A 25,657-nucleotide genomic window follows, 5' to 3' on the forward strand; every position below is an offset into this window, starting at 1 on the left:
ACTGCTGATCTGTGCCTACAGGAAAGCCAGTGGCCCCTCACAGAGGGATCAGTTCCAGAAGGACACCCCAAATCCGGTATTTGGAACTCACAATAAAGGGACTTCATTCATTTATTTTCTTAACTAGCATTTGTTGAGTACCTGCAATGAGCCAGGTACAGCGCTGGAAGAAATGTTTTTCCCTAAAATCATGCTGTGACAATGGTTAGATTCCAAGGCTGGCGGCACCCCCCTCCCCCGCAAAAACAAAAACAAAACAAAACAAAAAACACCTTTTTACATCTTGAGAGAAAATGGAATGAGACTATTTTCTGTTCTAGGGTCAGACAAAAGGAATAGGGGAAGGACAGTGTGGAGAAGAAGAGAGAGAAAGGAAGACAAGTAGGAGCGAGAGGACTGGAGAGGAAGAGAAGCTGGGTTTCAATCCCATTGTTGTATATATATTTATGATTATTTCATTATTTTTCCTCCTGAGTAAAAAAATAGTACTGAGTAGTTGGGACTACAGGTGCATGCCAACCTACCTGGCTAATTTTTAATGTTTTTGTAGAAACAGGGTCTCACTATGTTGTCCAGGTTGGTCTCAAACTCCTGGCCTCAAGTGATCCTCCTGCCTCAAGCCTCAGCCAAAGCGCAGGATTGCAGGCGAAGCCACTGCACCCGGCCCTGGTGTATGCAAAATACTGAACCATAAAAGGTTTGGTTTTGGCATCATCCTGTTTCCCTTTCTAGACCCGGATCCAGGACTTATCTCTGCAGAGCACAGCATTGTGTGACGTGCCCCAAAGCCCCCGTGTGTCTGCAGCTGCTGCTCTTCCCAGCTCAGTGTTAGTAGAGCTCAGTCTGTTAAAAGAAAGCACCCTGATATGTGACAGACCAGCCCTCTCAGGGACGTTTGCACATCTTTTTTTTTTTTTTTTTTTTTGACTGAAACAAATGTTTTTGTAGAAACAGGGTCTTGCTCTGTTGCCCTGGCGAGAATGCAGTGACACAATCATGGCTCACTGCTGCCTCAACCTCCTGGGTTCAAGTGATCCTCCTGCCTCAGCCTCCTGAGTAGCTGGGGCTACAAGCACAAGCCCAGCTAATTTAAAAATATTTTTTATTGTAGAGACGGAGATCTCACTATGTTGCCCTGGCCAGTCTCCAATCCCTTTTGAGCTCAAGTGATCCTCCCACCTGGGCCTCCCAAAGTGCTGTGATTATAGGTGTGAGCCATTATACGCAGCCTGTTTGCATCTTTTAATGAGTACCCAAATTAACCTCTAATTGGTAAGTTCCCAGGCAGTGGGCTGGAGGGGATTGACAATTTCAGGCTGTGCTGAGGATGGTATTTGGAAGCAAGGCCTGAGTACCAGCAGGGGTGGGTAGGGGGTGGTGCTCTCACAATCTCTTAAAGGAGCTGGCAGGAGCAACTTCTGAGAGTTAGGGGCTGGGATGGAAAGGTAGGGGGTTTTCAGATCGGGTAAATATCTCTAGCAGTTTGAGTGATTTCAGTGTCATTCTGCATATGTGCTTGGGTGAGGCCAGAGAGAGAAGGTCAGTTCAGGGAAAAGGCTGGAAGCCAGAGAACTGCTGAGCTGGGAGAAAGGCCTCCAGGTAATGGGGCCGCGGCAGGCCTGACTCTCCAGGGGCCACCACCTGAGAGCCCTCCCTGGGTAGCACGGTTCTCCAGCTGGTTCTCCAGCATTTTGCCCCACAGAACAGATGGCTGTGCTGCCAAATTGCCCACACAGCAGTTCCCTGCGGTCAGGAGCCTTGCTCAGAAAGTCCTGCCCCAGCGGCTGTGGGCTGGGCTCCGGGGGCCTGGGTCTTTCCTAAAGAGCCTGCGGTAGGAGGTGAGCAGAGCCTAACAGACCCGGGGAGGACAGCTGTGCTAGGGCCATGCAAGGACAGATTCCTTTCTCACCGCAAGCCAGGTTTCCCCATGGCACTGCATGCTAAAGTCCTCCACTAGGAAGAAACTTAGTCATCGTGCACGTGGTTCCCCTCCTCTGCCTCCCAGGGGATCCCAATTAAGAAGCCCACCTGCTTGCTGTTCCTTTGAAAAGTTCTGCTGGCTGTGCAGGAAGCGGGGCAGGGGAAGAGGAGAACTGCCTGCTCACCAGGCCTCTGTGGGACCACAGGAGAATCTAGGTCTCTGTCCTGCAGAATGTAAAGCTGGGGTTGCCCTGCCTCAGCCATTGTGCCTTTGCTAATGCTGCATTCTCCAGTGGAAGCATTCCTCGGATCACCTCTTAATGCCGCCCATCAGAATTAATCCAGAGTGAGAGAAGTCAAAATAGGGTTACCTTTAGAGTGCAAGGATGACAGGGAGGATTCTAGAGTGCCGATGCCCTATTCCTGATCTCATGACGGGGATATGGGTGTGTACTATGTGTAAAAACTCACCAAACTGAATATGTCAAATGGTGACACTGCTTTGGAAAACAGTTTGGCAGTTCCTCAAAAATGGAACATGGAGGCCAGGCACGGTGGCTCACACCTGTAATCCTAGAACACTGGGAGGCCAAAGTGGGTGGATCACCTGAGGTCAGGAGTTCGAGACCAGCCTGGCCAACAGGGTGAAACCCCGTCTCTACTAAAAATACAAAAATTAGCCAGGCGTGGTGGTGAGCACCTATAATCCCAGTTACCTGGGAAGCTGAGGCAGGAGAATCACTGGAACCCGGGAGGTGGTGGCTGCAGTGAGCCGAGATCAAGCCATTACACTCTAGCCTAGGCAACAGTGCAAGACTCTATCTCAAAAAAAAAAAAAAAAAAAAAAAATTGGAGGGGTAACCTATGTCAGCCAGTTTTAACATCTGCATCTTATTTGTACCCTGATTCAAATTCTTTTTTTTTTTTTTTTTTTTTTTTGAGACAGAGTTTTACTCTTGTTGCCCAGGCTGGAGTGCAATGGTGCCATCTCAGCTCACGGCAACCTCTGCCTTCCGCATTCAAGTGATTCTCCTGCCTCAGCCTCCCAGGTAACTGCGATTACAGGCACTTACCACCACGCCCAGCTAATTTTTGTATTTTTAATAGAGACGGGGTTTCACCCTGTTGGCCAGGCTGGTCTCGAACTCCTGACCTCAGGTGATCCACCTGCCTTGGCCTCCCAAAGTGCTGGGATTACAGGCATGAGCCACTGTGCCTGGCTCAAATTCTTTTTAATAATTCACATAGCACAGTTCTGAGACAACTGGGAAATTTAAATTCTAGGAATTAATTGCTAATTAGTTTTGCTGTGTAGTAGAATGGTGGTTAGGATACACAGGAAGTTCTTTTCAAGTGATCTGCTAAAACATTCACAGATGAAATAGTATGATCGCTGTTTGAAAATAATAGAAGATGGAGTAAACTGATGGGTGTGGGGAAGGGGCTGGTTTAGCCATTGTTGGTGCAGGGGAGCGGGTAGGTTTGTAGTAGTTCATGATACTGTCCTGTCTACTTTTGTGTATATTCAAGTCTCCAAAGTTAATAAAGCTAAAACAAAGATATATATAGATCAAAAAATATATGTGATGTATAACAAAGTATTTCTCCAGAGAAACAAATACAAACAAAATGAAACAGATTGAGAATCCATAATTATGTAAGAACAAGATCTTTCTCATCTCAGCCAGTTTTTCCATAACTAGGTTTTTTGGTAATGTGTGTTTCACCAGCTAAGACTCTCAATTCCTAGTCCAGAAAATTAAGCAGAAACTTACAGATCACTAAAACCCAAGGATAAAGAGTTGGATACAGAAAAATTTATGGAAGATTTTGGGTCAGAAATGAGCAAGTGTTCATACCAGAAGGTCCTCTACTGAAGGGATGAGCCAGGCTGCAGATGTGCTGGTGACTGAATTGGATATGAAAATAGCATATCTGTCCAGCATCCTCCTCCCTCACAGAATTGGATGGCAGAGCCCTGGTTCTCGGGATCATTGAACATTAAAACCACCTGGGGGCTGGGCACGGTGGCGCACGCCTGTGATCCCAGCACTTTGGGAGGCTGAGGTGGGTGGATTGCTTAAACTCAGGAGTTTGAGACCAGGCTGGTCAAGATGGGGAAACACCATCTCTACAAAACAAACAAATAAAAATCCCACCTGGGGAGCTCTGAAAACATACGGATGCCCAGGCCCACCCTGGACCAATTACATGAGATCTCTGCAGGAGGGAGTCCTGGGGTTTCAGTGGTTTCGAATGTTCCCCAGGTGAGTCTAACCTGCAGCCAGAGTTGAGACTTGTGGTGTTAGGACAGGCAAGGTTGGGATTTAAGCTGGTGTGCCCATATTTAAAAACAGCTGGGTGAATGAGCTGGGAAAGGGTGGTAGCCATGGCTGGGTAAATGACAAATTGAGTTGATAGGTGAGACACTGGGTGTCACCTTTAGTCTGTTTGCTGTGAGTCACCTGAGGTCATTTGAAGCCACTGTGTCCAACGTGAGTCACTTATCTCTGGGAGTCTGGGGTGTGGCTAAGATCCTAGTAGGCTGAAGGTTGGCTGCTTTGGACTGAGCTGTGGGCTCCTTTGCTGCAGGCTTTGGCAAGCGCATATCAAGTACAAGGATAAACAGCTGGTCAGCAGAAGACAGTCTGGATAAAGCTGGGGAGGGAAAAGTTGTGGGGTGCACGAAGATTGGCCTCCTGCTTCATGCTGGGCTGTGAGTCAACCCAAAATAACACCCAGCAGCTAAACAGGCAGTGCCAAGCCCAAATTCCATCTCCACGGCAATGAGATTCCTCCCCCAGGATCCGTGTCTAGCGCTGAATAGTGACTTTCATCCCTGCCACAGCAGAAAGTCAAACTGGCTAATTGGCAGGGAACAGAGAGATTTAAAGCAAACGCGTCAGGAGCCACTGATCCCTGGCAACTGGGGGAAGGGAGACATGCAGTTTCTAAGCAATCGCAACACATTATGGGAAGCTGTGATTCAAGTTTCCCAAATTCTATTCTCAGGTATTAGTTGTGGCACAGAGCAAGGCCTCCCTCCCTGCAACTTCCTTGACACTCAGGTGGGTGGGAGGGACAGCTCGAAGCTGGGATGAGTGTTGCTTAACCTTTTGCCTGTCCAGCAGGAGCCGGTCACTTCCAGGCCATCTTGGCCCAGAGGGAAGGCACCTGCACCCAACACGGGGTTTGTGGCTGAGCTGGCCTTGCGTCATGCCCTCCTTCTGCTCCAGGTGTGACCCGCACTTTGACCTCTTTGCCTGAGCCCCACCAGCTTTATCTGTTCTGACCACTGACCAGCCCAGCACTGCTCACAGCGCCCCAGCATTGGGGTCCCTCTTCCTTGGCCTCTTTCAGAAACTTCCCTTCTCAGGTGTGTCCTGGGACCTCTGCCTCTCTGCCTCTGGCTCCAGAGTCCCGGCCTCACTTATCTGCTACCAGGCAATGAGAAGGCAAGGCTCTGTAACCAATCAGTTGGCCAGCCAGCCAAGGAGATATTGAAGACTCATAAAGAGCTTTGAGAGAGACATATTTGGGAAGTACAATCTGTAGGAGGCGGAGTGCTCTGGGGGTGAGGGGGAGGTGCAGGGGCTATGAACTCAGGACTGTTTCCTGAAGGAGGTGTGGCTAGGATGAGGTGAGAAGGATGAGCATGATATTAATTTGGTGGTGGGAAGAGGTGCTACAGGGTGGCTGAGTGTGTGGGGACCAGAGAAGAGGCAGGATTGAGTGCGTGCTGAGAACACTCGTGGGTAGGGTGATACCCCCAAATACTTAACCACGGGCCCTGACCCACCAGAACCTGTGCCAGGTACGACCCTTAGCTGCTGGGTTGTGGGTACAGTCCTGGGAAAGGACCAGGAAAATGATGGGCAGGTGGCCACTGAGTTGGGGGTGGGGGTGGCTCAGGGCAGCGGCTGTTTACCAACCAGTATGGAAGTGGTTCAATGTTTTATTAACCATAAAGGACCCTAAAGAGTATGCACTAACAGAATCACCGCCATGCCCATGGGATGGAGCAGCGACATGGCTGCACATCCCACCACGAGATGTGAGCTCAGCACTCAGACACTCTGAGGGGATAAGCTGTGTACTTGTCTGCAGGAGGACACAGTCACGAGTCAGAAGCTGCCGTTTTCCTTTCTTGGAAAGGATGGTATGTTCCAGCATAGTGCAAGGGGCCCCTCAGGCCACCCCAGTCTTAGGGGAAGCTGAGCTGCCTCTATCCTTGCCCAGCCACTCCCAGCTTCCCCCTCTGCGGCCCTGGCCCCACCCAGGCATGGCTTCCACAGCGGTGTGGGATGGGGAGGCTCTCAGGCTCCCGTGAGTCTGACTCCAATTCCTGTTGGTCTTGTAAAGTCAGAAGAAATCCCAGTGATGACAAGAGTATAAAACAAGACTTGTCAAACTTCATTTTGAGCCAAGAAAATCACAGGATTGTCACTGGGACAGGGGTGGTTGTTGTGACCTCTGTAATTGGTCTGGCTGCCGCATAGTCGCTTTCGCTGGAAGTCACGAGACTTTGCTGGAAGTCACGAGACTTTGCTGGAAGTCAGGAGACTTTGCTGGAAGGGAAGCTTTCCTCCCTCAATATGGAGGGCTCTGAGCTTCACAGGCAACTGCAAGGATCTGGCATGTGGCACACAGCAATGCTTCTATAGGCCAGGAATCCCACCTTCAGGGAACCCAAACAGAAGAAGAATCCCAAGCACTGACACTGTAGAGCAGAGCAAGGCGTCAGCTGCAAGCTCAGCACAGCCACTGCAGCGAGAGGTCTTGGTGGAAGCGACAGAGCTGACCTGGCTGACTCGTGCAGGCAATGAACATGGGGACACGTGCAGAACTAATCAGTCGGAAGGCTGGAGAACCGCATGGGGAAAATGGGTAGGTATCAAGGTAGGCTGGCAGCAGGAGATGCAGGCGAGGCCAAGCCGTGGACACGCTGTGGTTAGGATACCATGGCCAGGACTGCTGCCACAGGACACGGGATGCTACTCTCACAGATGATCTCCTGGCCTAGCTGCCATGGCCAAAAATAAGTTCTCTTCTGTCCCTGCACCTGAGCCTTCAAACCCCACTAGGCTGGGCAGGATAGAAAGGCTGCGAGCTCTGCAGGGGTCGGGGACAAGAGGGACACCTGGTTCCTTCCATTCCTTCCATTTCCAGAGAGGCTGATGGATTCCGGCCAAGAGTCATGGGGAATCCTCCCAAATAGAATGGGTGCTGGAAGGTGGACAGCCAAAACAAACAAAACAATAGCAACAAATGCCCATTATATACTGGGGAAGAAATTATGTTGATGGAAACAATGGAATGAGCTAGTTTTGTCTTTAAACCTAGGAAATAAGGCCAGGCACAGTGGCTCATGTCTATAATCCCAGCACTATGGGGAGCTGAGGAAGGTGGATCACTTGAGGTCAGGAGTTCGAGACCAGCCTGGCCGACATGGTGAAACCCGGTCTCCACTAAAAATACAAAAATTAGCCAGGTGTGGTGGTGCACACCTGTAATCCCGGTTACTTGGGAGGCTGAGGCAGGAGAATTGCTTGAACCCGGGAGGCAGGGGTTGCAGTGAGCTGAGATCATGCCACTTGCACTCCAGCCTGGGCAACAGAGCAAGACTTCGTCTCAAAACATAAAAACAAAAAACGCCAAAAAAAACAAAAAACAAAAAAACAAAAAACGAAAACAAACAAACAAATAAACCTAGGAAATAGATGAATAACATCACCTCCCAGGTGAATAAGAGAGCAAAAGACTTTGTGGGTTCATCCTCTTATTCCTCAGGAGAACCATATCCAAATGAGACATGTACACAGGCAATACCTGCGGGGCGAGCTGTGTTCTACATAGACATTCAAAACTGTCTCAATTCAAAACCGTCTGGATTCAGACCCTCCAGAGGAGTGCAGCTCCTATCTCATGCGGACAGAGAGGGTGGGGTGATACATCAGAGGTCTGGTCAGGACTTGTGAGATGCAGTGAAATTTGATTGTGGCTGGTGGGTGAAGTGAGATTTGATAGAAATAGAATGGCCTATGCATATCCTCTGGGGACTCACAGACACCCTGAAATTGTATGCAAAATGTTGCATGTGTGCACAGGTACTTTTTCTGGAACAAGGTGAGAGACTTTATTGAATCCTCAAACAAAAGCAAGCACTGCTCTAGAACAATATCTCCTAAACACTCTCCTCACCCGACACTCCAGGGCTTGTCAGGATGCTCTAAAATATCCATTTCTGTCCTCATCCATTCATGCACGGCACTTAATCCCACTTCCTAGCCTTCTGTCCTATTCTCCTGTCTCCTCTCCATGCTAAACACGCCAGCCCCAAATGCTCCCCCTTGCCACCAGGGCCTGAGTCATACATCCATCTGCTGAGCTAAATATCTCTACTTGGATGTTTAAAAGGCACCTCAGCCTGAATTCATTCCAACTAGAACTCTTGATTCACACCCCCACGGAAAAACCCCATTCCTCCCCCGGGCTCATCTAGCTCAGTTCACAGCATTCTTCTTTCTGTAAAGCTGGGGAAGTGTGCAGTGGTGAAGCGCTGGGTCCAAATCCCAGCTTTTCCATTTGCTAACGGTGGGACTTTATGCAAACTGATTGAACTCTCTGGGCCTCAATTGCCTCTTCTGTAAAATGTGGGAAGTACTAACACCTAGTTCATAGGAGTGTTATGACATCTAAACAGTTTATGTGAAGTGTTTAGAGGAGCGCCTGGCTAACCGTATTAGCCACTGTTGTTCTTATTCTTCCAGTTGCTCAGGACAAATCCTAAGAATGATGCTTATTTCTCTTTCCCTCATGCACCACACCCAAGCCCACCAGCAATTCCTGTCCATTCCACCTTCAGATACAGATCCCAAATCTGACCTCCTCTCCCCATCTCTATTGCCGCCAGACTCGCCTGAGCCGCATGGTCACTTGTGGTGGTCTCCTAACTGCTCCCCCTGCATCTAACATGGCCCTCCTCCCCACACCAGCTGTCCAGGTGGCAGTCAAAGTGATCTTTCAAAACCCTAGGTCAGGTCATTGCTCCCCTGTCAGACTCAAGCCCATCACAGCCCTTGCTATGCTGAGAGCCCATCCCGCCCCCACCTCCCCGCCCCGGTGCCCTCTGCATGCCTCGTCCACCACTTCCCCTCCCTCCCTTTACTCTGGCCACTCTGAATGTCATTGGTCCTCCTTGAGCCCTCCTGAGCCCTCTGCCCAGAGTAATGCCAGAGTGGAGGCCACGGCTGAAGGCAGAGGTGTTGGCCTGGGGTGGAGAGGGGAGATTCCTCTGGGTGGGAGGTGACACTGGGCAGCCTTGGATGAAGTGAATACTGGGTGTGGGGAAGCAAAAATAAATAGAGAAACAAACGGATTAATTTTGCTTCTTTCCAGGGACTTGATTTTCTACAAGTGGTGCTCCAAGAGGCTCCTACACTTCAGCAGGGAGGTGAGCACCGTTTTGCGGTGGCCGGGCTGGCGAGGAGGTGCAGACCCCAGCCAGCTGGAGGGGCTCTGCCCTGGTGGCATTCCCACTCCCACCTATTCGCAGGGCGCCGGGGAGGGCTGCAGGTGTTCTATTGCCACCCGGCTTGCAGCGCAAGGAGGGGAATCGCCTGGCCTTCCCCTTCTCCCCTGCCCCGCTTCCTTTCTCTGCTCCCACAGGTGGAAGTCACCAGCGGAAACAACCCTTCACCATTTGGAGGGCTGGGAGAGAGGGGCCACGAGGGCCCCGGGAGAGCCACCCGGGCTGCAGGCAAGGGGCGGGGCAGGGACCGAAGGGTGAAGGGCAAGGGGAGCTCAGGGAATGAACGAATGCTCCCGACTGATGTTTAACCCAGGACTCCGAGACTCCGACTGGTCACAGTCCTGCAGACCTCCAGGTCCTGCACCAGCGGCGCAGCGCTCCACTGGCCCGGAAAGCGCACACCGGGGAAAATGGTAAGTGCCATTGAAATGTCAGATGTCACCGTCTTCATCAGCACTCTTGGAATTACGGCCAAGGCTGTTTCTTCTTTTGCTGAGATTTGACTCACTCCCGGCAGAAGGACGATAGCGGCCTCGTCCCGAGCGTTTATTCAGCTGCAGTCATCGTTCTTGGTCTGTGTCCGGAGCCCCGGGTAGGGAGGGAGCGCAATTCCCGCTGTGTCCGCTGGGTGGCGCTGGCGCCGCGCCGTGTCCCGGGCTGAGGGGACACCGCGCTGCCCAGTCCGTGGCCGGACGCCCCCGCGCCCCCGCCCGGCCTCGCGCGCTGCAGCCGCCGCCTCTCCTCGGCTTCCTCTTGCTTTCCAGTAACTCTCCTCCTGGGGAAAAGGCTTCTCACGGAGCAGGCTCGGAGCCTACGGGGCTGGCCTCGGACTGGATGGGGGTAAGGGCGGGTGGCGGCGCTCGCGCCGAGCGAACGGAGGGCTCAGGCGGCCCGTGGTCAGGGCCGGGCTGCGGCCGCCGTATGGGGTGAGCGGCCCACCCCGAGCTCTGCGGCCAGGGCTCGCGGCTCTCGTGCAGATGCTGACGGGCAGGTGTGGGAGGGGGCTTCCCCGGGCGGGGCAACCGGAGGGGAATAGGGTGTGCAGGGGGAGGGGAGGCGTGGAGCGCCCGGCCTGCAGGCACTGGGCTCCGCCCTCCCGCCGCCTCCTATCCCTCCGGGTGCCTGGTGGCTTGGCCTCTCCTCCCGAGCTTCGCGGATCCTGGCAGGAGCCGGCGCTCTCTCCATACTTAGGACTTGACCCTTCTTCCACACCCGGGCAGGGAATCATTTGCTCAATCCGAATTTAATTTTCTGCCTGTGAGAGGAGAAACTGGTGACACTGTTTCATGCGACACTGTCCATGCGACACTGTCAGGGAAACCGAGACGCAGACCTGGAAGCTTGTACCAGAGGCCTTGCGGACAGCTTTGGAGCATGCATCTTAAGGCACACCACCTGTTTCTGCTGCTTTGGCACAGTCACGCGGCACCTAGGATCCTTCTCTGCACTCGGCAGTGGCCTAATCCGTGCACCCTCTGATGGTGTTGGAGGGAGCTGGGGAGCAACATCAGATTAATAGACCCTGGGCTATCTGTATGACATGCAGATTTCACCCTCTCATTCTTAAAGGGTGAAAGGCTCCAATTCAGAAAGCCGAGGATGGGGCCCAGGAATCTGCAATCTGCGTGTGTGTGTGTGTTTTTTTTTAATGGAGTCACTCTGTCACTCAGGTTGGGGTGCAGTGGCACAATCTGTGCTCACCGCAACCTCTGTCACCCAGGTTCAGGCGATTCTTCTGCCTCAGCCTTCCGAGTAGCTGGGACTACAGGTGCACAACACCACACCTGGCTAATTTTTGTATTTTTAGTAGAGACGGGGTTTCACCATGTTGGCCAGGCTGGTCTTGAACTCCTGACCTCAAGTGATACGCTACCTTGGCCTCCCAAGGTGCTGGCATTACAGATATGAGCCGCCATGCCCGGCCAGAATTTGCATTTTGTTGTTGTTTGTTTGTTTGTTTGAGACAGAGTCTTGCTCTGTGGCCCAGGCTGGAGTGCAGTGGCTCCATCTCGGCTCACTGCAACCTCTGCTTCCCAGGTTCAAACGATTCTCCTTCCTCAAACTCCCAAGTAGTGGGGATTAACAGGCGTGCACCACCATGCCTGGCTAATTTTTTTATTCTTAGTAGAGACAGGGTTTCTCATGTTGGGCAGGCTGGTCTCCAGCTCCTGACCTCAGGTGATCCTCCCGCCTCGGCCTCCCAAAGTGCTGGGATTACAGCTGTGAGCCACTGCGCCTGGCCTGGTTTGTTTTCTTAAATCCAGAAGTTCTGATTCGAACCTAAACTTGCCACTTCATTCCCAATCCTCTGAGCTTCATGAGCTCCAGATGCAGGGCTGTTAATCACAATTTCTTTAATTCTTTATAGCTCTTGTGGAATTAGAGGGGTAGATGTTCTTTTTGGGAAAAACATTAGAAAATGCCTACATGTCTTTATTGAAAGAACTTAAAAACAATGCATTTCTCTAGGGTTTATTCTCCCTCACGGCTCTCGACCTTCTCAAAATATAAAGTTGGCGGATTAATTATACTGAAAGTCTTCAGTTGGATATTTTATTATTGCATTTTTTAAAGTCGTGTTTTGTAATTGCCCTGACAATGTAAGGAATGATATTTGTGAGGGTGAGTCAACAACACCTTCCCTGTTGGTGTCTGCCCTCTAATAACCCCGTGGGCTGGATCCCCAGCACCTGGAAGGAGTCATCATGGAACATTAATGAAGAGGAAGGCTGGTGCTGGCGCCTGGAACACTTCAGAGACAGAAAGCAGTGACTAGGCCAGACTGGCCCGTTGTTTTTGCACTTTGAGAGAGAAGTGAGAAATGGAAAATAGTCTCTTTGTCTTCTCAGCAAATGCAGCCTATGTATAGAATTTCTCTGACTTCCTATCTCTGAGATGCGGGCTGCCCAGTTCCGTGGAATCATGGCAAGCGAGAAACTGTCCTTAAGAGTTCAAGAAAATGAATATTCTCTCAACTCTGTGAGGGCCAGTGGGTTCCAGGCGAGACGAGACGAGACAACTTGGTGAGGGTCGTAACTGAGCCCCCAGTGCATTTAGAAGCCTCTGGATGGCCGGGGAGTGCACTCCAGCCATACTGGAAAAATTATATTTTGAAGTTAAATCTGGCAGTGTTTTTTCCGATATTTAATAGGCCTCGGGAAAGAGAATACATTTCCTTCTTTGTTCAGAGGGTGCTCAACTTACTGGAGTCATCTCTGCTGTGGCTTTATTTGCCAACAACAGAGAACTTGCTCTGCAGCAGCCCCAGGCTCTCTGGGGACCCCACAGGCTGTGCAGATCCCCCACTCCAGAACCACACAAGGAGACGGAGCAGGAGCACGCCCCATCTACCAGGCCCGGGACAGCTGCTGAGCTCCAGGACACCGACTCTTGAAGGTTGATTTTGACTACCTACCAAGCACCAGCTGAACCAGTTCTGCTTGTGAGGGGTCTGCGGTGTTGTTATTTGCAGGTAAAGAAAGTGAGATGGAGGGAGGCTGAAAGACTTGGTGCCAAGTCACAATGCCCCGCCGAATGTGGCCCACCTGGATATCCTGGGTGCTTCAACCTCAGCAGCTCTCGGCAAGTGAGTGGGCAATGAAGGGTGGACGAGGGACATGGGAGAGCTAGCCCGGCTGCACAGTCCCAACTCTTCCCGCCACATCGCAGCTTCTGCAGTTGGAAAGCCAGAACAGTGATCTTCAGTTCGTTCATCAAAGGGCCAAGAAATGTGTCCCCACCTTCTCTGCTTCAATTCTGGTGGTCTTAAGCCAATTATTTCGTGCCTTAAACCAAAAAATAAACTCTACAGTTACAAACATCAACATTACATAGGACAGGATCTGGCCCACAGGTAAGAAAAGTACCTACAAGACAGCTGCATGGACCTGTGGGTGCATTTCCTGTTACCCCCAGGGCATCCCAGAATGCTGACAAAGAGAAAACTAAGGCCTTCGCACTCTGATTTGTTACATGTCATAACACCAAGCAAATGACTGAGGGGACAATTATGGGGCCCAGAGGAAAGTGCCTGTATCGTGTAAAGTCCAAAGCAACTTGTTTCAGACAAAACATTTTGCTTTGGAAACTTCTGAAACTTCCATGGCCCTTGAATATGGCAGAGATGATCTAAAAGTTTTAGAAGCCGTTCAAGTACCTGTGGTAGAGGCAAGTCATGGGAGTGGTGATCTTTAAGGGGCTTGTCTTTAGTTGGAGGGCCACACACAAAGCAGGGGGGCAGAAAACTGAGGTCTCCCCAGAGCAGGTTTCCAGACAAAAACTTAAAGAAAAAATGACCAAGAAAATACCTGATATAATTGACAATGCCATGAAATGAAAAGTTTATCATAAATTCTAATAAAAACTACAATGGGCTGGGCACAGTGGCTCATCCCTGTAATGGCAGCAGTTTGGGAGGAGGAGGCAGGAGGATTGCTTGAGGTCAGGAGTTTGATACCAGCCTGAGGAACAAAGTGAGACCCTGTCTGTATTTTAAAAATATACTTTAAAAAATATTTTTAAAAAACAGCAGATGCATATCCCTACTGCATTTGAGACCTGGTTTCGGTCCGGCCTCGAGGTAAGCTCACGAGCAACACTAGAATCTCAGCTTTCTCTGTTCACTGATGTCATCTGAGGTTTTTCTTCTTCTTCGGGTTTTTTTTTTTTTTTTTGGCGACGGAGTCTTGCTGCGATGCCCAGGCTGAAGTCTAACGGTGTGATATCGGCTCAATGCAACCTCTGCTTCCCTGGTTCAAGCAATTCTGCCTGAGCCTCCCGAGTAGCTGGGACTACAGGCGCATGCCACCATGCCTGGCTAATTTTGGTATTTTTAGTAGAGACCAGGTTTTACCCTATTGGCCAGGCTGGTCTTGAATTCCTGACCTCAAGTGATCCACCCAACTCGGCCTCCCAAAGTGCTGGGATTATAAGCGTGAGCCACTGCACCCAGCCCATCTGAGGTTTTTCTAATGTAGAGAATATACCATAGTGTTTTAAATAACCCACCCTCTTACATTTGACTGCACTCCCTTCTTCACCACACAGATTGGGGGCAGGAGCTGCTTTTTCAATGAGAAGAATGAACAGACCTAGTAGGCATTGCCTTCAGACCCAGGTAAGAGGAATCCCAGCCTTGGGACAGCAATTTCAAGGGCCAAGCCCATAGGCCATCCTTCTAGAACATTCTCTGCATAGCTAGGGCTTCATGAGTCGCTTGCTGGGTTTGTCCGCCCTGGGTGGACTGTGTTGTCGGTGTGCACACCTGTATTTCCATGGAATGGTCTTAGCCTGCTGCTATAACAGAATACCTGAGACTGGAAAATGTATAAACAATAGACATTTATTTCTCACAGTTCTGGAGGCTGGGAAATCCAAGATCAAGGCACCAGCTGGTTTGGTGTCTGGCGAGGGCTGCTCTCTGCTTCCAAAATGGTGCCTTGGGGCTGGGCATGGTGGCTGATACCTATAATCCCAGCACTTTGGGAGGCTGAGGCGGGCAGATCACCTGAAGTCAGGAGCCGGAGACCCGGCTGGCCAACATGGCAAAACCTCATCGCTACTAAAAATACAAAAAATAAGCCGAGCATGGTGATGCATGCCTGTAATTCCAGCTACTTGGGAGGCTGAGGCAGGAGAATTGCTTGAACCCGGGAGACAGAGTTTTCAGTGAGCCAAGATTGCACCACTGCACTCCAGCCTGGGCAACAGAGCAAGACTGTCTCGAAAGACAAACAAAAAACCAAAATGGTGCCTCAGTGCTGGATCTTCCAAAAGGGATGAATGTATGTTCTCGAATGACAGAAAAGACAGAAGGGCAGAAAGTGTCCAAACTCACTCCCCCAATCCCTTTTATAAGGTGCTAATCACTCCCTAAAGGCCCCACCTCTTAATACTGTTGCACTGGGGAGTCAGTTTCAGCATGAGTTTTGGACATTCAAACCACAGCATTGTGCCCACTCCTGTTTCATTGGAATGGTCAAGGCGCAGCTATTTGCAGGGTTCTGACAGAGCTCTGCTGTGGAGCTGGGGTGTCCACATGCCTGTATGGAAGAGCTTTCATGGCACCGGAGCCTGGTGGGAAGAGAAGGGGGCTGGGCTATAGGCTGGGCACCAGGGACTATCACCTTGTGCCACTACATTTAGTGTGGAGTTCCAGAGAGGCCACAAATTCTGCATTTGAACTGGACTCCCCAGCCTCGTGTTCCTCTGCAGGATGTAAAAGGTAATGCCAGCAGACGGTGGCAGTGCTGGAGGCCCCTGGTGGGCAGAGGTCACCTGGCTGGAGTGGCAGGGGTGAGGAGATGCCTCCCAGCATAAGGAATGTGGGCTTCTGTTGGGTCTCTTGTTCCAGGCCCCACACATGTTCCAGGCAGCCTGGGTATGTCTTGGCCCACTCAATCCCTCAAAGCCCTGTTTATCATCTTGCTGTCACCTATGTGGTGCCAAGAAACAAGTCACCAAAATAATGAAATGCCTAGCTAAGCTTAAAAACAAAACCATGAGGACTTTCTGGATAAATTATGAAAAACAAAGTGCAAACTGCAGGTCCCTGTAATGAATTAAGACTCTATTCCAAGAATGCGTTAATTTAAACAAGGGAGTATAAGGCAAAGGGGGGTGATTAGGAGAGGAAGGTGGCTGACATCGAACTGAATATACCAAGGTTCCTCCTCAAAAACAAGTGTGCATTATTTGTGGTGACCATTCTTGGTATTGTTCTATTGCTTTAAAACAGCATAAATACAAAAATTAGCTGTGCCTGTAGTCCCAGCTACTGGGGAGGCTGAGGCAGAAGAATCGCTTGAACCCAAGAGGTGGAGTTTGTAGTGAGCTGAGATGGTGCCACTGCACTCCAGCCTGGAGACAGAGCGAGACTCCATCTCAAAACAAACAAACAAACAAAAATAGCAACAACAACAAAAAACAGCATAGCATCATTCTTGTAGATGCCACTCATTTAATATATGAGTAAATGTACTTGGTTAGGCTAGATTGGAGTGTTCGTCTGCACTGCTTAAAAGAAACTATTTACTAAGAAAATTCGAAGGACAAACAAGTGCAAAGGGAATGTTAGGTTTAATTAAGAAATCAGCTCTTTAAAGGGCTTAACCAGAATAATTGTTGGTATGCAAGTGGGGCTGTGAATTATAAATGAATCATCCATTCTTTGAAGGATGATCTCTTCTTGGAAAAGGATCTCTTCTTGGAAAGTCTTGGGGAGCATTTTAAGTTGTTGAAAGCCAGGCACGGTGGCTCACGCCTGTAATCCCAGCACCTTGGGAGGCCAAGGTGGGTGGATCACCTGAGGTCAGGAGTTCAAGACAGCCTGGCCAACATGGTGAAACCCCGTCTCTACTAAAAATACAAAAATTAGCTGGGTGTGGTAGCATGTGCCTGTAATCCCAGCTACTTGGGAGGCTGAGGCAGGAGAATTGCTTGAACCTGGGAGGCAGAGATTAGTGAGCCGAGATCAGCCACTGCCCTCCGCCTGGGTGGCAGATAATAATTACTGAGTCGTTTTAAGCCGGTAACATTTGTGAGATGTTTATTACATGCTAGTTCCTCAGTTCCAAGCATTTAGTCTTCACAACAGGCCTAGGATTGTGACCATTTTATAGAGAAGGAAAATGAAGGCCTCCAAGTGCCTTGCCCGAATTACCTAGCTAAATGCTAGGAAAGCAAAGACAGGTACAACAGGCTGTCCACCTCTAAGAAGTTTGCTACCCAGTATTTTTTAATGTAACTTCTCAAATCAGTTCAGGCCAGCTTCCTCTTCCAGCTCATCTGAATTTGGTGAGTTTCAATAAAATGAAACAATAAGAGAAACGTTTCTAAGCAATTAACTGTTGTCATGTATTATAATAGGAATGAGGGGGAGAGCTGTCTTATGGAATATTAAGTCTGCACTTGAGAATCAATTGCCTGAAGAACATTCTTATTTCCAGATTGTAACATGGTCTTTTTATGCCTGAACAATGACAAAAAAGAGTGATGATTTTGTAACAAAACCTCGGGGACGCTATTAACAAGTTGGCATTTTTAATTCATGTGGAAATGCTATTTTATTTATCAGAGAATTGTAGCAGTGGTGTTCATTTAATTAAGAATCTGATGTTGCGGGAGGGCAATTGAGTGAAGTTTATAATATCGCAGACAGACGTGTATGCAAACACAAAAGAAAATTGGTTAAGGATCTAAGTGCCAGCTTATTTTCCCTGAAACAGTTCATTTTTACATGATTTGTGAGCTGTTTCTTAAAGGAATCATATAAGTATATTTTATCCTTTTAAAGATATTTTACGGTAAACTCATCTAACTAGTCATTGTACAAGGCTCATAAATAGCCAAAAAGAAAAGTGCCTCTAACTTTTGGCAATATTGAAAGTGACTCTCTCTCTGTATTAGAAGGCAGTTTAGGATCTAGTAGCTTTCCCAACTGCAAGTAAAGTAATGGCATATTCTAAATTATATGAATGACATCATGACATCATAAAACCAAAAAGGTGAAGAAAATAGGTTTGAATGAGAAAATATTCTGAGAAAGGTGGAGAATGGGAATCAGATATGGATTAGAAGGAGACAAGAGATTGGAAAGGTGACAGAGGAGAGCCCCCACTATTGGTGGCTATGCTTGCACCTTCACCAGGAAGTGTTGCTCACCTGTCCAAGCCACAAGGTCTGGTAATCTCATCAATCCAAGTGCCTCCAGGTGCATGTGCCACTTCCAAGGCCCAGCCTTCCTAAGCCACCTCACCTCAAGGTCTGGATACATTTGTTTACAGTATGCCCTTGTTGAGTGCTAATTGTGTGCCAGGCACTGGGCTGGGTCCTGGGGACACACCCATGAACAAGGAGAGCAGGTTCCTGGCCTCTGGGAGTTGACATTCTAGTCAGAGAAGACAGTCTGTAAACACATAGATAAACAATTGCAAGAGTTGCAGATGGCGATTTGTGCTGAGAAAATAAAGCAAGGTAAAGAGATTAAGTGTGAGAGAAGAAAAGGGGCTGTTTAAAGAGGTGGTTAGGGAAGGCCTCTCTGAGGTCAGGACATCTGACCTGGGAAGGAGCCAGCGATGGGAAGCACCAGGTGGGGAGGACACTCCAGACGGAGCAAGTACAAAGGCCCTGGGGCAGGAAGGACCCTGATGTGCTGGAAGAGGAGCAAGAGGGTGCCAATATCACTGAGCTAGAGAAGAGGAAGAAAAGTAGGAGAGGAAGATGAAGAAGTCACAGAGGTCAGGCCATGTGGGCCGTTTAGGCATGGCCAAATGCTTGGATTCTCTTCCAAGGAGAATGGGAAGTCATTGGAAGATCTTAAGTAGGGACATGATAAGACTGATTTATACTTTCCAATTATTACTCTGAGTACTCTGTGGGGACCAGATTATAGGAAGATGAGAATAAGGTGAGTGAAAAGGGTGGGCAGTCGTGGCATCCGCCTCCTTCCACAGAGATGAGTACAGGCTGAAGTCTTGTCCATTAGATGCTTCTGCGGAAGTTACAGGGAGCTGCCTCTGGCCTTGGAACTAACTGTGGTGGGATCAGAGATGGGGGAGGCGGAGATGGTGCAAGCTTTGGCCCAAAGACCAGAAGCAAAAAGGACTCTGTGCCTCTGGCAAGAGGACAACTCCATGTTTTCTGTGCAAACATCCAAGTTACCATTTCCCCAGGTGACACTGCAGCTGTGGGACCTGTGAACACGGCAACAGCTAACCATTCTGAGTTTAAAAATCAAGGACAGTACCTTCGTGTTTATAATACAGGGGCAAAGCAAAATTCATTGACAAGCATTTCCTTTAAAATACAGGGAAGGAAGATTCCACTGTCTACAAATTCTAATGGAAATTAATAAAATGAGCAAATATCACAAACGTTGTCTTTATTCTGTGTGGTGTCCTGGTTATATGAGTGTTTACAGAAGTTTTTCTAGCTTATCTCTTGTCTCAACTCCCAACTGTCTGTTTTTCTCCATAAGGGTTTAAGTTCCTTAACCACGAATTGTCCTGCCACTGAAGTTTGTAGCCTAATCCCATGCAGGGGATACAGGGGAATCATTTGGTTTGGAATGACTGGAAATCAGGGTGCCTGCTTGGGGAGGGGGTTGATGAAGCTAAAATGACAGGTAGGGGTTAGCTATGGGAGGGGAGAAAGCCTTCATTTTAAAGTGGTGAGGTCCTGGTTGGCAGGCATTGCTGCCCTTTAGCACTGGTCTTTACCTTCTCCAGCCAGGCATCCCAACACACAGAGTCCTCGGGGGGCCAGAGTCACCCTGTGTGGAAGTGGGAGAAATGCTTTCCTAAAGGGGCCTCTAAAAAGTGCTGCTGCACGTGATTGCATGTGCGTACGTGAGTGCATTAAGCAATGTTTAGTGCAATCGTACGTCCAGATTTTACTTATGACTCCCTCTGTCCTTAGGAGTAGTAAATTAGGGCCAGGTATCTATTTGGCTCTAACCAAGGGCCGAGTTAGTGCCAAGCACTGGCCCTTCCTGGGGCTGATCCTCGTCACGAGGTCCAGCCTGCCCTGTCTCTTAAGACGAATTATTTCTCAGGTCAGGCAGCATCTCCGGCTCTTAGTAAAGAGACGGGGTGGCTCAACCCCACCAGTTCATCTGGCACATCTGGACACAAGCAGCCCATCCCATCCCCCCCCCAGCTACCTAAAGCAAGGGGGTGATATGAACCCATCTATGTTTACATAAAAGTAGATGGCAGCCAAGGAAAGAATGATTAGCCTGCAGCAGAATCTCCTAGACAGCTGGTTGAAGGTAAAGGTTCCTGTGCCCTGCCTGGAAATTCTCATTCGCTAGGCCAGGGCAGGGCCTGAGAATTTGCATTTTAAGCCTGTGTACTTGCCCGCTCACCTCATGATTCTGACAGTTGGCAGACCTTATCAAACACTGGACTAGAGAGAAGCTAAGCTGGTGGCCACATCAGTATGGAACTTGGATTGTGGGTGAGAGTTGGCAAAGGCCTGGCTGAAGCAGCCACCACCATAGAGAGGAAGAGAAGCTGGATTCCAGGGAGAGAACAGGGAGCGAGCTTATGAGGATGGGCCCTGGCTGGGTGGGGAGAAAAGGAGGAGCGCAGGGAAGAGGCTGCCCGCGGGGGCACCTCCTGACCAGCACCTGCTTTTCTGGGAGCTGGCGTCCACGGGATCTGCGGCTCTTCACACATGTAGGGGAGAGGTCCTGGGCTCCCTCTCCTCCAGCTGGCACCAGCTGGCCCTGCTTTCCTGATAGCAGCTCTCAGCCTGGGGACAAGCCAGGGCCACTCCCTGGGAATGCTCAGGTTACAGATGCACCCTAGTCCCAAACACAACTTCTCCATGGCCCCAGCTGATAAAGTTACCAAATGTCAGGTGTGACAGATTCCTGGAGGAGGACAGAGAGTGGAAATGGTGGCTGATCCCAAAGGATTGCCTTTTAACCCAAACCCATTTAGTGGTAACTACACCTGACATTTCCAGAGCCCTCCCCTTTATGGAATTTTAAAATGCCTGGACTCCACATGGACATTTTTCTTCTTCTTCTTCTTGTGGGTTTTTCTGTCTGTCTGTCTGTCTGTCTGTTTTGGATACAGAGTCTCACTCTCACTCCATCACCCAGGCTGGAGTGCAGTGGTGTGATCATGGATCACTGCAGCCTTAACCTTCCAGGCTCAAGTGGAGGTCTTCAAGTGGAGGGACTACAGGGACACACACCACTCCTGGCTAATTTTTGTATTTTTTGTGGAGATGGGGTTTCATCATGTTGTCCTGGCTGGTCTTAAACTCCTGGGCTCAAGCGATGCTCACGCCTGTAATCCTAGCACTTTGGGAATGCTAGGAGACTTTGCCCAGGAGACAGCAAAGAGCCAACAGACAAATTCCTTTTCCTTCCTGTCCTGCTGTGAGATGTGGTGGGTAGAAGAGAGGCACCTGGCCTCTTCTTCTTTTAAAATGATTTACACAATGGACTGTCATGTACCATGTAGAAGTTATTTTTCTTTTTTATCTGTTATTAAGTAGGGGTAGCATTAATTTTTTTTTTTTTTTTTTTTTTTTTTTTTTTTTTTGAGATGGAGTCTTGCTCTGTGACCCAAGCCGGAGTGCAGTGGCATGATCTTAGCTCACTGCAAGCTCCGTCTCCCGGGTTCACGCCATTCTTCTGCCTCAGCCTCCCTAGTAGCTGGGACTACAGGCATGCGCCACCATACCTGGCTAATTTTTTGCATTTTTAGTAGAGATGGGGTTTCACTGTGTTAGCCAGGTCTCGATCTCCTGACATCGTGATCCGCCCGCCTCGGCCTCCCAAAGTGCTGGGATTACAGGCATGAGCCACTGTGCCAGGCCAATCTTTTTATAGATGTGAATAATTTCTGGATATAAATGGCTCCCTACTTTTAGAGATTTTGATTTGAAGTTGCTATTTTCTTACAAAGTTGACCCTTTTGTATTAAAGAAGTCCATATCACCGTGAGTGGCACCCCTGGGCCTGAGAAAACCATTTTACCCAGTGAACTTCACCTGAGAAATTTTTCTTCTCCTGCCTCCATCTTCAGCCAAAGCGTCTGGTAGCTTTGCACAGAATGGCATTCTTGCAAATGTCATCCATCCGTCCTTACCGTGGCTGCAGGCCTCACCAAGGGACGGGGTCCTGTGCTTTGAGTCCAAAGACTTCGTGTTCATGAAGATGACAGATCTTTCCACAGAGTGGGTAGGAAATGAGAATTTGGGTCAAAGTGATTGTCTTAACCTAGACTCTCTAGAAAAAAAAAAAGTCCCTGAGGCAAAGTTTCTGTGTTAAGGCTTAACTGGGAGGGGCAATACCAAGGCCGCAAGAGGGAAGGAAGGGGTATTACCAAGCTGGGAACAGCTTTACAAGAAAATACACCCTGTCCACAGCAATACCACCCTGAACATGCCTGATCTCGTCTGATCTCAGAAGCTAAGCAGGATCAGGTCTGGTTAGTACTTGGACGGGAGGGATGGGAGAAAATATACCCTGCAGCCTTCCAGACAGGCCACATGGACCCATCTCCCATACCTCGGAGTGGGAGAGGAGAGAAAAGGAATGTCTGAAGGCTGTTTGCTGTCTCCTGTCTGTCACTGGTCACAGGTCTCTCTGCGGGGCGTTAATCCCCCTGAGGTTCTGCTGCCTTGTCTCCCCGAGTAGACACACCTCATGCCTGTCGCACTCATTCAGGGCTGGCCTGGCGTCAGGCACAATAGAAACATACAGAAGCCCGGTGTCCTCCCAGGAGTGAAGTGCAGGGGGGATGGTAGCAGCGGCCAAGGCCGGAGGACATGTGGGACCAAGGAGCCTGGATGGTGGGTGGGGTGACAGGAAGAGAGAGGGAATCATAATAACAGCCTCTCACCTCATAGAGCACACCAGAATGTTAAAAATGCTGTGCATTGGTTATTTCCTTGAATTTTCACAAGAATCCTGTTTGGTACATATTATGTTGACCCTCACGAAATTGCCATATTGGCTCAGAGAGGCCTCCCACAAGGAGACAAACTTGTTCCTAAACTTGCTAATCAACTGGGTTTTGTTCAGTGATAAACAGGGAGTTAGGGGTGAAAAAGGTGGTTACCTTTTTGCCATCCCACTGAAAACCCAGCTCCACCAGACCTCCAAATGCCATTTACAACTTCTTTCTCTAGGCTGGCGTCTGTACTCAGCAACATATGACAGTAAAAAGAAAAGTCTTTGAGAAGTTGTGGGGGAAAAAATTCAGACTTCTTCACTTTACAAACTACCAGACCTCATCTCTCTGCCATGCTCTTAATACTTACTGTGTGTGACCTTGTGCAAGTCACTTAACTCTCTGAGCCAATATGGCAATTCCATGAGGGTCAAAGTAATACAACATGGGATTCACCTGAGAGTTCAAGGAAATAACCAATGCACAGGCACCTTTAAAACTCTGCTGTGCTCTACAAAGTGAGAGGCTGTTATGATTCCCCCTTCCTTCCTGCCGCCGCCCCCCACCAGCCTTCTTGAGATACTCTTGGCTTCTTTCTTGGCCCCTCTTGGGCTCTGACCCTCAGCTGTGTTTCCAGAAAGTTTCCCACCAGTTTTCTGGCCCCAAATTCAAATCCAGTTCTGGTTCCTTTTGCTCCCTGAAGCTCATCTGTCCCTTGAACTATTTTGCCTTGGGACTATACTAGGGAGAATTTTGACATATCAGGGATTCTTCTCTTTTTTTTTTTTTTTGAGATGGAGTCTTGCTTTGTTGCCCAGGCTGGAGGGCTGGAGTGCAGTGGCACAATCTTGGCTCACTGCAACCTCTGCCTCCCAGGTTTAAGCGATTTTCCTGCCTCAGCCTCTGGAGTAGCTGGGATTACAGGTGCCCGCCACCACGCCCAGCTAATTTTTGTATTTTTAGTGGAGACTGGGTTTCACCATGTTGGCCAGGCTGGTCTCGAACTCCTGACCTCAGGTGATCTGCCGGCCTCAGCCTCCCAAAGTGCTGGGATTACAGGGGTGAGCCACCACTCCCGACCTCTATTTTTTTTAGCTATAATGATTTGCAAGGGCAAAAATTTCACAATAAAAGGAGCTTTCTTTTGAAGCAATGAGTAAGCTCCTCACAAGTAGCAACATGTCGGGAACTGTAAACACTTGTTGCAGGGGAAAAGCTGGTCTAACTGTATCCTAGAGGCTCTAGGTTCAGGCTGAACAGAAGTACATGTCGGCTCCCTCATGTTGCTAAGCCCTGTTTCCCCTTATCCCCCTTATCCTCCTTTCCTAGGCAGCGCCTCATGTTAGCCTCACAGTGACCCCATGAGGTAGAAAGAGGCATCTCCATTTTTAAATTGGAAGCAAAGGTTCACAAAACCTGCATGATTTCCTCCGGGCCCAGTACAGCCACCCTGAAGCCATCTGCAACAAGAAATTGTGTCTTCTAGTTCCAAGTACTTTCTATTCAACACCGTTGCCATTCTTTTTGGCTTGTCACTGTTCCCTTTATTCTTGGTTTTCATAAGCACTTTTCTCTCCAGGGAAAGCGTCCTGCCTTCTGACAGCTGCTTGTGTTCTCAGTAACACTATTTGTTTAACTCACTGAGAAAGTCAGTCGCAGAACCACGCAGCCATCAGGGACTAACCCGAGGCCCAGTGGAGGCCCAACCCGATGTTTCCAAGCGGGGTTGAGGGGGCCTTGGGATGCTGAGGGCCTGCTCCAGAGTTCAGAGCAGAAGAAAGGCCCAGGGTAGCTCCTCACTTGACCTCCTATTTTGGAGGTTCCCTTGTGGTGGGGTACCTGCATCCCCAGGGGCATAAGGGTCGCACTCAGCACCCACAGGGCTTTCGTTTGGTGAATGCTGTTCAGTGGTTTCTGGTTGTCTGAGGGGCGTATGAGTTGATGAGATTTTGAGAGCGGAACTGGGGGATGGGAGTGGAGTGAGCCGGGGCTGGAGAGGCAGAAAAGGAGACTGTGGAGAGGAACTTCAGAGGAGGAGATGATGAACAGGATGGAAGGTGGCCATGTGATATGCATTCATTCACCTTTCCTCGTCCCTGTTTCCCCATGCAAGCCTCTGTCAAATTAATGTTACTAACGGGTGCGTTTGGCACTGATGGGGTAGCAGTGGGAGGTAACTGGTTGGGCTTGAGATGAAGGTAGGGAGCAGCTGAGTGCTCCTGGTCATATGCAGGTCACACACCACAGATTTCACTGGGGAAGAGGCACCAATCTCCTAATCTGAAGATACATGTTTATCAAGATGTCCTCCTTCATGGCTCATGCCTATAATCCCAGCACTTTGGGAGGCCAAGGCAGGCAGATCACCTGAGGTCAGGAGTTTGAGACCAGCCTGGCCAACATGATAAAACCCCATCTCTACTAAAAATACAAAAATTAGCCGGATGTGGTGGTGAGCACCTGAAATCCCAGCTACTCGGGAGGCTGAGGCAGGAAAATTACTTGAACCCAGGAGGCAGAGGCTGCAGTGAGCCAAAAGTGCACCACTGTACTCCAGCCCGGGTGACAGAATGAAACTCCATCTCAAAAAAAAAAAAAAAAAAAAAAAAAGTTCTCCTTCACATCTTTTAAATCACTCCTCTTTTAATTCAGATTCAAATCCATTTCTTCTGGTCTGGCTCCAGTTGAGTCCTTGTCAGTGTCCCAAAGTTTGAGCCACAAAATCCCGAATTGTAGAAAAAGGAGTAGCTGGGGAAGGGAAAAGTCTGTGACCACAGTCAATGGAAACTGTGGA

The 25,657-nt window shown here is 49.3% G+C and overlaps 1 long non-coding RNA gene across 10 annotated transcripts in view; it reads left to right on the forward strand.

Moving 5' to 3' along the window:
• The first annotated feature begins 6,484 nt into the window (after positions 1-6,484).
• The window catches only part of LOC114679382 (uncharacterized), a 112,483-nt gene continuing 93,310 nt past the window's right edge, over positions 6,485-25,657 (forward strand). Inside the window, exons 1-4 of one of the 10 annotated variants that reach the window (XR_013416749.1) lie at positions 6,485-6,807; positions 9,319-9,373; positions 9,765-9,864; positions 14,498-14,567. This is a non-coding gene — a long non-coding RNA (uncharacterized LOC114679382). Of the gene's footprint in view, positions 6,808-7,610; positions 19,324-25,657 lie in introns of those variants that run through there. The other 9 variants (XR_013416750.1, XR_003731209.2, XR_013416754.1 and 6 more) reach the window with 9 other exon arrangements.

Source organism: Macaca mulatta, chromosome 1 (assembly GCF_049350105.2).
Source record: "Macaca mulatta isolate MMU2019108-1 chromosome 1, T2T-MMU8v2.0, whole genome shotgun sequence".
NCBI classification, from domain to species: Eukaryota; Metazoa; Chordata; class Mammalia; order Primates; family Cercopithecidae; genus Macaca; species Macaca mulatta.